Raw genomic sequence first — 12,769 nt, forward strand, 5'->3', positions numbered from 1 at the left:
TGTGACCCTGGGTAGGTCACTTGCTTCTCTGAACATTAGTTGTTTTGTCCATCATTGTTAAATATGACTAATAATGGCACCTACATCATGGGTAGTTGTCAGGATGAAATGAAACATGTAAAGCATTCAGGTCTTATTCAGTAAATGGTTATCATTGTTCTTGTTGTTATTATTATTACTTGTTTCTCTGTAATTATTAGAGGTTAACCCAAACATGTTCCTTCCCTATTGAAACAATGCAGACATTCTACTCTGCCGGGAATGGCCAGCAATCCCTGCACCAAAGGATGAAAAGATTACTCCAAATTTTCTCGTGAAAGAGAGGAGAAGGCAAGGGGGTCAATGCTCAGAGACGAAGACCCTTTGCTCTTCTTTGCTCCCACTTTTATTGGTCCTGTAGGATATCCTGGACACTGTTTCTCAAGCAAGGGATGTGTGACAAGGGGTCTTACTGAAACTGAGAGGATTTACTGGAAAGATAAGATATGTTAATCTTCGTGGTCTACTAAACATAGCCTAAGGGACAATGCGTACATCTCTTAGATCACAGGGCGGCTGTTTGGGCTAAGAGAGCTTGGGGAAGGTAACTCCCCGAGGCATTCCAACAGCACAGTGGTCACGCTGCCGCCTCAGGCATTCCAAAGGCCCACGCCCTTCTCTGAAACCTTCCATCGCCCCCAGTGGCCTCTGTGTTACATTTTAGCAAGCCAGGTATTATGGCTGATTTCATGCTCTACATTAACCCCAACATTACTCTTTGCTCATAATAAGGTTCCCTTTGTGGTTGCATTTTGTAATTATTTGATAACTTATCCCTATTAAGTCTATAGAAGTTTCAAACTTTTAATTCTTTCACCTTTATTTGTAACATAAAAAATAACAGAATTCATGAGGCAACAGATGAAAAATATAACTTTTTGAATAATACATTCAGTTGAAAATTAAATGATTTAAAATATAATTGCTCCTGGAAATGACTTTATGAGCAGTGGAAAGATTTAGTGGAGGAATGAAAAATGAAGCAACTGCACAAAGCATGATTTGATTTTTTACCATGGTTTCATGCGAGAGTCACTTGTTGCCCTGTTTTCCAGAAACAGGTCACTTTGATATTAGTAAACAGCAATGTTCCGTTCTCTAGTCACATATTTTGAAATATGGTTAGTGAATGTTTATGTTGGTGGAGTTAAGATTCAAATGCAAGTTATATATTTTCTCAAATGGAAACACAAACCGAATTGGATAAAATAATTGTTCTTATTTGCTTAGTGATCTTGTTAATAGTAAAAATGTTATCTGTAGAGTAATGATGCTTTGTTCATGGGGTAATAGTGATATTGAAGGTAGTATATAGGACATCAAAAGCAGTACAAACTGAGAAACTTTAGATGAAGTAGTTTTAAACATAATTACTTCAGGAGCACTTGAATTCTTTTTTTTTAATTTAAATTTTGTTAGTTACCACGCAGTGCAATATTGGTTTCTGGAGTAGAATTCAGTGATTCATCACTGACACACAGCACCCAGTGCTCATCACAACATGTGCCCTCTTTAATATCCACCACCCATCCCCTCCCTCAACCCTCACTTTGTTCTCTATCATTAAGACTCACTTATGGCTTGTTTCTCTCTCTCCTTTTTTTCTTTTCCCCCTTCCCATATGTTCATCTGTGTTCTTTCTCAAATTCCACACATAAGTGAGATCATATGGTATTTGCCTTTCTCTGACTTATTTCACTTAGCATAATGCATTCTAGCTCCATCCATGTCATTGCAAATGGCAAGATTTCATTCTTTTTGATGGCTGAGTAATATTCTAGTGTGTGTGTGTGTGTGTGTGTGTGTGTGTGTGTGTGTGTGTGTGTGTACCATATCTTCTTTATCCGTTTGTCAGTCAATGGACATTTGGGCTCTCACCATAGTTTGGCTATTGTTGATAATTCTGCTATAAACATTGGGGTGCATGTACCCCTTCGGATCTGTATTTTTGTATCCTTTGGCTAAATACCTAGTAGTGTAATTGCTGGGTCATAGGGTAGTTCTATATTTAACTTCAAAAAAAATATGTTACTTATTTATTTATTTGAGCTAGAGGGAGCTAGAGCAGGAGCAAGAGAGAGAGCACACAAGCAGGGGGAGTGGGAGAGGGAGAACAGACTCCCCGCTGAGCAGGGAGCCCAACACGGGGCTCGGTCCCAGGACCCCAGGATTATGACCTGAGCCAAAGGCAGATGCTTAACCAACTGAGCCACCCAGGCACCTCATGGTTAACTTTATGAGGAACCTCCAAACTGTTCTCTAAAGTGGCTATACCAGTTTGCATTCCCATCAAGAGTAGCACTTGACTTTTTAAATATAATAATGTTCATTGGGAAACTCTAGAAGAGGCATTGTATTTGGCATTTTCCAAACTCTCTTGACCGTGATGCTTTTTCTTTCCTGGATTATCTTGAACGACTATTTCTGTGGATGACTTTGTCTAAGAATCTCATTTTGTAGAAAGGGATCCAGACTCTACCAAGACCACAGAGCAATTTAGTGGTAGAGACATAACTAGAATACAAATATTTCCTATTCATAGTCCAGCCTTTTTCCTCTCTAAAAGCTGGATCCTTGATTTGACTATTTTGTTGGATGACTAGTTACAATTAATTTATCTTTATTTCTGCCAAAGAGGGAATGAATTGTACATCAGTATCTTAATCCGTAAAACAAAGGCAGTGACCAAGGGCTCTCTTTTGAAGCATCACTGACTGAAACTCTTGGTGTTGAAATATTTTCGTGGTGATTTTCCTTTTTGAAACATTTCCTGTAGGTATTCTTAGCCATACATTGTTTTTCGTTTTGTTTTGTTTTAAAGATTTTATTTATTTATTTATTTGACAGAGAGAGAGCGAGAGCCCAAGCAGGGGGAGCGGCAGGCAGAGGGAGAAGCAGGCTCCCCACTGAGCAAGGAGCCTGATGTAGGCTCCCAGGACCCTGGGATCATGACCTTAGCTGAAGGCAGTTGCTTAACCGACTGAGCCACCCAGGTGCCCTAGCCATACATTGTTGATAAAACAATTGTCTGCTTCATTTTGACACACTTATTAATAAACATAATTATATATGTTGATCTATGCATTTTATAACTAGATAAGTAGACAGGTAAAATTTTACTAACTGAGATCATAGTACACTGGCTACTTAAAAAATTTTTTTTAAGATTTTATTTTTTTATTTGTCAGAGAGAGAGAGCACAAGCAAAAAAATTTTTTTTAAGATTTTATTTTTTTATTTGTCAGAGAGAGAGAGCACAAGCAGAGAGAGTGGCAGGCAGAGGGAGAAGCAGGCTTCCCGCTAGCAAGGAGCCTGGGACTTGATCCCAGGATCCTGGGATCATGACCTGAGCCAAAGGCAGTTGCTTAACCAACTAAGCCACCCAGGTGCCCCTTGGCTATTTTAAATAATAGGAATTAAATTCAATTTTAGTTGTTCTAACAAAAAAAAAGAGGCCATATAACTGAAGAAAGCTTTAAATTTCAAGTAAATATTGCTTCTCCAAAAGAGAGATTAGATCCTGTAACTTTTATCTCAAGATAATAAAAATAAAGTCTTATTTTTTAAAATACCTTTGTGATAGGCTACCTCTACAATGGCTCCCAATGATTTTATTTATTATTTATTTATTTATTTATTTATTTATTTATTTTTAAAGATCTTATTTATTTATATGACACAGAGAGAGACAGTGAGAGAGGGAACAGAAGCAGGGGGAGTGGAGGAGGGAGAAGCAGGCTTCCAGCGGAGCAGGGAGCCCGATGTGGGGCTTGATCCCAGGACCCTGGGATCATGACCCGAGTGGAAGGCAGACGCTTAACAACTGAGCCACCCAGGCGCCCCCTCTAATGATTTTATTTTTACATTGTCAAAGTTTTTAGCATTTTTACAATGTCATAGGTTTTTTTTTTTAAATCATTTTCATTCTGTTCTGTAACCATAATTCACTCTGATATCTTCTGTGCCAGAAGAATGTTTCTACTCTTTTTTTTTTTTTGTAACTACCTTTTCTCCATGGTTCTTGTGCACTGATGCCCTCTCTGTTATTCCAGAGGGTACAGTAAGAACATACCTCTCAAAACCAAAAGACATGCGGATTTGCTTGCAGAAATTGAAAGAAACTCTATCAGGGAAGACTCCACTCTTATCTATAGGCTGTCTTAGAGGAGAGAAACCCACAGAACTACTTAGGTGATGGCAACTCTGAACTGGTAGGGAGAGAAGGCCACAGCAAGGAAGTGAACACAGAAGGGGAGTGACATGTCGATGGCTTACATGGCTAGTGGATGGTAAAATTGGGGTTAGAACTAAGGTAGTTTACACTTCAGTGTAAGTTTGTGTCCTTGACCACCATTCTCTACTATCTTGTGAGGGAACGAGAATGCAATAAATGGTGGTCAGCATTATGACTGTTGCTTTGGCTCTCCAATGTGAGGGGGGAATTGGCTTGGTTCAGTATTGATGTTCAATAGTAGAGGTAATGTATGCTCTTTCCTTTCCATTCCAGGATGTATCAAAAGGAAAGCTTGGTAACCAGGGCTTTACTTGCTACCAAGTGGCACTTGCTCAAAGGGAAATAAACCACTTGCTAAGAGTAAATCTACCAAGGGGCGCCTGGGTGGCTCAGTAGTTAAGCGTCTGCCTTCGGCTCAGGTCATGATCCCCGGGGTCCTGGGATCGAGCCCCGCATCAGGCTCCCTGCTCCGTGGGAAGCCTGCTTCTCCCACTCTCACTCCCCCTGCTTGTGTTCCCTCTCTTGCTGTGTCTCTCTCTGTCAAATAAATAAATAAAATCTTTAAAAAATAACTTGAAAAAAAAGAGTAAATCTACCAAGAGCTCTCACTGTGAATAAACACACCTTTTCATCAGTTCCTTGTCCACTCACCCTTAAAAGTACTACTTAACCTCACTGTGAGTGCTAAAGGTTTTTTTTTCCAGACACTGCAGAGGCTAGCAGGGTAGCCGATACTCATTGCTTTCTTTCTTGTTCCTTTCTTGGCTTTGATACTCTTGACTTCCCACCCTTACTCTGTAAAAATATCCTCTTGCACAAGCTAGATATGGCTTGTAGGAGTAATACTGTACTTCACTGTGCCGCATACAGATCCTGGGATCCAGATAGACTGTTGAGTGGTGAGGGTAGATTTACCCGCCTGCTGCATGTTGCACAGGGTTCTAGGCTGCCACAGCTGAACAAAGCCCTCCCAGCTCCAGCTGTCTTGTGGACTTACCAATTACATGTCTAGCTTTAAATCAGATTTAATTGACATCAATACTGGAGTCGTGCTGGGCTTTTTGTAATTTAGGAAAATGGAGCCGTCTTGAGCTTAGTCAAAATTTGACCCATTTAAGGTGAAAAGAAAGCAACTTGTTGAGGATTTTAGTCTACTTAAGAATCTGACCACAATGTGCAGTGTGTCAAAGAGGCTTCATACAATAATACAAGTGGGGTGTTTCTGATCAAAATGGAAATATAGCTCAATTTGAAAAATTCTGACACAAGAGCTGTTACTCACACACATTTCTAAACTTTCTTAAATTGTTAAATTTTAGAGATTTTTATATATATATTAGAATGTTGGTGTTCCATTTGTTTCTGAGTCATAAATGAATCATTGAACATGAATCATAATAATCTGTTTATTTATGTTGGTGTTTTATGTTTGTTTCTTATTCTCAATGTTGCTTTGGAAATTACTGGAATATAATTATTATAAAAATCCTTAGGAAAGGAGCTGGATTTGTTTTTGAGATTTCCTTTTGTCTCTAACAATAGGTATTAATTAGTCCCTTACATTTTTATAGTGCTGTAAAGAACTTTCATGTGTGCTGTCTCTTTTGATTATTACTGTAAAACTGGGAGGCATGTACATCAGATATTCTTATTTTATAGATGTACAAATTGAGGTTCTAAGAAATTGCACTGTTCAGAAAACATGTAGTTGCAAATCCAACACATATGCATAATTGCTGAAAAGGAATTTGTTGGTTCAGTTATCTGGGAAGGACAGACCCGGCATCAGGATCTAGTGAGTCTAGGGCTCATGTGGCAATTGGACTCTTTTTTGTTCCTTGGTCTCTTTCTTGCTCTTTCCCCAGCTCCTAGCACAGCTCCTATCTGTATGTTGCCCTTTTTCTTTTGGGTTCCTCCAGGTAGCTAGGGAAATGGTTACTGGCAGATATCGGAGTCATATCTTTGCTTTTTTGAAATCCAGTGGGGATGAGAAAGCCTCCCCCTTCCTGCTCATTACCAACTCTGGAAAACCCACGGGAAGATTCTGGATGGCCTGGCTTGGGTTATATGCCATTTCATGCATCAAAATCCACACTCATAGAGATACAGGATTGTGGCTGACCTGGCCTAGGTCAGATAGGCACATAAGTATGTGGTTAGGGGAGCAAGGTCTGTAACTAGAAGATAAAACCGTGGAAACCACAGAGGGCAAATAATGGCCTAAGTTATTCTCATTCTTGGTCCAGTCCTTCTTGCCAACATGTCATGCTGTTGTATGCTGTTTTTGTTCTCCAGAATGTCTCATCTTAGAAGGAATTCTGTTTAGAAGTGCATAAAGCTCCCATTCATTTACTTTTTAAAAATTTTAATTTTGGGGCACCTGGGTGGCTCAGTCTATTAAGCATCTGACTTCTAGTTTCAGCTCAGGTCATGATCTCACAGTTGTGGGGTTGAGCCCCATGTTGGGCTCTGCACTCAGTGTGGAGTCTGCTGCGGATTCTCTCTCCCTCCCCCTTTGCTTCTCCCCCCACTCCTAAGCACTCTCTCTCTCAAATAAATAAAATCTTTAAAAATATTTTAATTTTGGAACGGTTATGGATTTTCAGGAAATTGCAAAAATAGTACATAGAAGCCCCATATAGTATCCCCATTACTCAGCTTCTCCCAATGTTAACATCTTACATAATAATAGTACAATATAAAAACCAAAATATTGACATTGCTATAGTCCAAAGAACTTATTCAGATTTTACCAGTTTTACACATTCATTTGTGTATGTGTGTGTGTGTGTGTGTAGTTTTATGCAACTTCATCACATGCATAGATTCATGTAACTGCCACCACAATCAAGATATAGAACTGTACTATCACCACAAAGATTTTCTTTATGTTAATTAACCATTTACATTCACACCCACATCCCTCAACCCCATCACTAATACTTGGCAACCACTAATGATGTTTTCTCCATCTCTGTACTTGGTCATTTTGATAACACCATGTCCATGTAAATCATACAGTATGTGACCTTTGAAACTGGCTCTTTGCACTCAGCATTGTGTCTTTCAGGTACATCCAAGTTGTTGAGTATATCGATAATCTGTTACGTTTTTATGGCTCAGTAGTATTCCATGATATGGATATACCACATTTTGTTCAACCATTCATCTGTTGAAGGACATCTGGGCTTTATTTGCAGTTTTCAGCTGTTACAAATAAAGCTGTTAAAAACATTTGTTTACACATTTTTATGTGGGCCTGAGTTATCATTTCTCTGGGGCAATTACTCCAGACTGCAAACACTGGGTCATACAGTAAGCACCTCTTTTGTTTTGAAAGAGACCGCTGAACTGTTTTCCAGAGTGACTGTATCATTTTACACTCTAACCAGCAGTGGAAGCATGATCTGGTGTCTTCACATCCTCATCAGCATTTACTGGTGTCACTATTCTTTTTTAGCCATTTTGAAGGTGTGTGGTGATATGTCATTGTGGTTTTAATTTGCATTTCTGTGATGATATTGAACAACTTTCACTTGTTTATTTGCCATCTCTATATTTTCTTTGGTGAAATGTTTGTTTTTGTCTTTTGTCCATTTTCTAAATGGATTTTTTTTTGTTATTGAGGTTTGTAAATTCTCTATATATTCTAGAAAGGTATGACATCTAGATATGTGGTCTGTAAATATTTTTTCCCAATCTGTAAGCTTGTATCTTCATCTCTTTATTGGGGTCTTTTGCAGAGTAAACATTTTATATCTTGATGAAGTCTAATTTATCCATTTTTTATTTTATGTAAAATGATTTTGGCACTATATCTAAGACTCTTCATGTAGCCCTAGGTCCTGAAGATTTTCTCCTATGGATTTCTCTTAAGATTTTATAGTTTTGCATTTTACATGTAGATCTGTGGTCCATTTTGAGTTAACTTTGTATAAAGTGTGAGGTTTAGGTAGAGGTTCCTCCCCCCCATGGATTCTGGTTAACTTTTAATTCAAAAGAATGATATTCAACAGTAGTTTATATGTTTATAAAGTTAGTGATGGCCCAGGAATTTATACAAGCAAGCATAGTTCTTGATTTCTACATCTTGTTGCTACTCCAAACAGTGCTGGGCTGAAGGGGGAAGCTCAGTAAATGCTTGGTTAAGGAGACAAAGTTTTGGATTCAAATTCTCCACTTACTTGGTGCCAGCACTTTATTATTATTTCTTTTAACTTTGGATCACTTGGGGGGCTTTGAATAAGTCATTTAGTGTCTCAATTTCCTCATATGCAAAACTGGATAACAATTCCTGCCTTGTCTCTCTCATGGAAGATCAAGTGAAATAATGTATGTAAAAGTTGCTTTAAACAATTAAATACTTTTTTTTTTTTTTAAAGAGAGGGAGGTGGGAGAGGCCAAGGGAGAGGGAGAGAGAGAATTGTAAGCAGGCTCCATGCCCAGCACAGAGCCCAGTGCGGGGCTCGATCTTACAACCCTGAGATCATGACCTGAGCTGAAATCAAGAACCGAACGCTTAACTGACTGAGCCACCCAGGGGCCCCCAGTTAAAAACTTTTTAAACTGTAAAGTACTTAAATACTTCTGGGATGATAATGGATTTTATTAGTAAGCATAATAGAATAGTGCTATAACCCAAATGTTTGTGGCTGCCTCCATAGAGGGCAGCATTCTCTGCCTACAGGAGTAATCAGAAGGTTTGGTCTTACTCTTTTCCTTTCCTACCTCTCGTGCCTTTTTGAAGTGGCTGTCTGACAGTTACCACCTGCAACTCTGACATGCTATTCCCTTGTGCATTCAATAAGCTGGGGTCTGCTCCACTGGAGCCTGGGAAAAGATGGTGTGGAATAGTCCTGCTTTCCATTGTCTGACATGATCCCTTCATTCTACCTTCAAGACTAACACACCCGATGATACAGATTTGGAAGTCCATGATGCTACCACGGAAATTTTACATGGAATGAGCAGGTTCTTCATAATGTCCAGCATGGTACAAACATAGCCTTCAATTTTTTCATGCAGAGTCCATCTTCACTGAGCATCTGGAAATTTCCTCCCCCTTCCCCATGATCCTGTGGTCTTTTTCTCACCCTCCCTTTCCCTTGAGTCTTGACTTCATCCACAAGGGGGAAGCAGCAAATCCTTCAAGTCCTATAAGAACTTCTGATTGTCCGAACCTGTTTAAAAAGCCTGCCCTGACCATACTGCCTCAAGCAATGCGCTCGACACCATCTATTCTGTTATCCTGTTTTATTTTACTTAACACTGATCACTGTTTAATGATACATACATATTTGTTGTCTCTCCTACAAAAAATATCTGCTTCATTAAAGGGAAGGATTTAGTCTGCTTTGTTCACAGCCAAATCCTCAAAACTCTGAACATAGAATATGCTAAATAAATATTTTTGAAGGAATAAATGAATTTTTCAGAGTGGACTCTCTATAAGGCAAATATTGGATCATCTTTTATAACATAGTCGTATCTCATAGTTTAATTAGTTTAGTTTATATGCTAACAAAGTTCCTTTCTGTTTTATTTTTTATTTTTATTTTTTATTTATTTTTATTTATTTTTTAAAGTCCCTCTCTTTTTATATGCCCTAAATCCCCCTATCCTTAGAAGGTGTGCGGGGGGATAGGAAGGAAGAAGTGACGAGGAAGGATACTTTTGGAAGAAGTGAAATGGAAGGCAAGGACCCAGTGATCGGGAGACCTGGGTATAATAATGAGATAATAGATTTCTATACTTGCTATGCAAGACAGCTGAGAACATAATAAACAAATATAAAACTATGCAGCAGAAAATGATTATAAGTAATTAGTGGTGAATGGTTTATTAGTCAAGGAAAAAGACAAATGAAAGGGAGGTTTGAGGATATTATTGGGGGAAGAACAGATAGCAAATCTGTGACCTTTGCGGTCAGGCTTTGGAACCTGCCGTACAGGGAGGGGCAGGTTTATGAAAGGGAAATTCAGCTCCTCTCTCAAAAATGCATTGCTCTTCCTCATAAATGCCTAATGCCACCGATAACTATAATGATTGCATAAGTGAACACTGAGCATTTTCTGTGTGCCACGCATTGTGCTAAGTGCATCATGTGTATTTGGTTTAAGCCTCACTATAACCCTATGAGGGAAGTGCTACTATAATATCTATTTTACAGTTGAGGAAACTGAGGCAAAGTAACATGCCAGAGATAATAATAAGCCTCCTTCCAGGCAGTTAGGTTCACTATGCTTTATTTTGGTTGGAAAGATGGAATGTATTTTGATATTTAGAATGATGTGACTGTGACTTTATTTTTTTAAAGATTTTATTTATTTATTTGACAGAGAGGGAGAGAAAGAGAGAGCACAAGTAGGCAGAGTGGCAGACAGAGGGGGAGGGAGAAGCAGGCTTCCCACCGGGTAGAGAGCCTGACGTGGGACTTGATCCCAGGACCCTGGGATCATGACCTGAGCCGAAGGCAGATGCTTCACCAACTGAGCCACCCAGGTGCCCCTGTGATTGTGACTTTGATTCATAAAATCCTCTAAGTCATTAGAGCTGCTATAAATGCAAGCTAATAGGGGAGATTTTCCCAGGGACTGAGGTCCCCCAGTAGTTAGGTAAGTCCGGAGACCTGGATGGGCATACAGAATTTTAAAGCCACTAAGGAACCTTGCAAACAGACTGCTAATTTTTTTTTTTTTTTTTTTTTTTTTTTTTTTTTTAGTTAGACACCACATCTTTCTTTCTTGCCTCTTTATTTGTTGGATACCTTGCCACTGTCAACACAGTATCCCCTATTTATTTCAAGGTGGGGTCACTAATAAAGCAGGCCCAGTCAAAGAGGTGTCACAAAGATGGTTGTGAGCCCAGGCTTTGCAGACAGCCATTCATTTATGCAACCAATATTTACTGAACACTTACTATGTGGTAGGTACTGTCCTAGGTGATGGGAGTACAACAATCAACCACGCTGTCAAGACCTCACCTCTCCTGAAACTTAGGTTCTAATGAGGAGAGGGAGGAAAAAGCCCTTTCTTTAGGTAAAGGGCAAGAAATCCTGAAGGATGATAAAGGAAGAGGGTGGAGAGAAAGTATTCCAGAAAGAGGGATTATCTCACAGTTCTGTTTGAAACATTGCAATGGTGTTAACCCAATAGGGTAAGTCTAAATTTCTTGGTGTGAGACACAGATGTCTTCATGATCAGACTCCCACGTGCCTACATCTGCAGCCTTGTGTCTGATCAGTCTCCCCCTGCTGCATGACGTCTCTACCTCCTTACCATTGAACACATTGTGTCCACAGCCCTGAATTCCTTTCCCGCCTTTGTTTCCTGGTAAATGGCTGTTGGTCCTTCAAGACTCAGATCAAAAGCCGGCTTCTTTTTTTTTTAAATTTTTTATTGTTATGTTAATCACCATACATTACATCATTAGTTCTTGATGTAGTGTTCCATGATTCATTGTTTGTGCATAACACCCAGTGCTCCACGCACAACGTGCCCTCCTTAATACCCATCACCAGGCTAACGCATCCCCCCACCCCCCTCCCCTCTAGAACCCTCAGTTTGTTTTTCAGAGTCCATCGTCTCTCATGGTTCGTCTCCCCCTCCGACATACTCCCCTTCATTCTTCCCCTCCTGCTATCTTCTTCTTTTTCTTTTTTCTTAACATATTTTGTATTATTTGTTTCAGAAGTACAGATCTGTGATTCAACAGTCTTGCACAATTCACAGCACTCACCATAGCACATACCCTCCCCAATGTCTATCAGCCAGCCACCCCATCCCTCCCACCCCCCACCACTCAGCAACACTCAGTTTGTTTCCTGAGATTAAGAATTCCTCATATCAGCGAGGTCGTATGATACATGTCTTTCTCTGATTGACTCATTTCACTCAGCATAACACCCTCCAGTTCCATCCACGTCGTTGCAAATGGCAAGATCTCATTCGTTTTGATGGCTGCATAATATTCCATGGTGTATATATACCACATCTTCTTTATCCATTCATCTGTCGATGGACATCTTGGCTCTTTCCACAGTTTGGCTATTGTGGACATTGCTGCTATAAACATCGGGGTGCACGTACCCCTTCGGATCCCTACATTTGTATCTTTGGGGTAAATACCCAGTAGTGCAATTGCTGGATCGTATGGTAGCTCTATTTTCAACTGTTTGAGGAACCTCCCTACTGTTTTCCAGAGTAAAAGCCGGCTTCTCTTACTTCTTCAGGAAGAACTGATCCTATTCCCTTGGGATCCTACTACATTTGGTAGCTCAAGCTATTTTAGCACTTGTCACACTGTAGTGCATTTACCTATTATCATATCAGACTTGTGTTCAAAACCTAGCTTTGCTACTTGACCTTTATGATCATCCGCTTCTCAGCAATATATCTCAACAAATTACTACTTTGTTTTATATTACAATTACATTGCAATTATTACTAATATTGACAATCTGTTACAAATCTCCAAGCCTCTGCTTCATATACCTAT

Source organism: Eumetopias jubatus, unplaced genomic scaffold (genome assembly GCF_037043125.1).
Source record: "Eumetopias jubatus isolate StellerSeaLion01/CBP00866 unplaced genomic scaffold, mEumJub1_p1.0 scaffold_11, whole genome shotgun sequence".
In the NCBI taxonomy this organism is placed as follows: domain Eukaryota; kingdom Metazoa; phylum Chordata; class Mammalia; order Carnivora; family Otariidae; genus Eumetopias; species Eumetopias jubatus.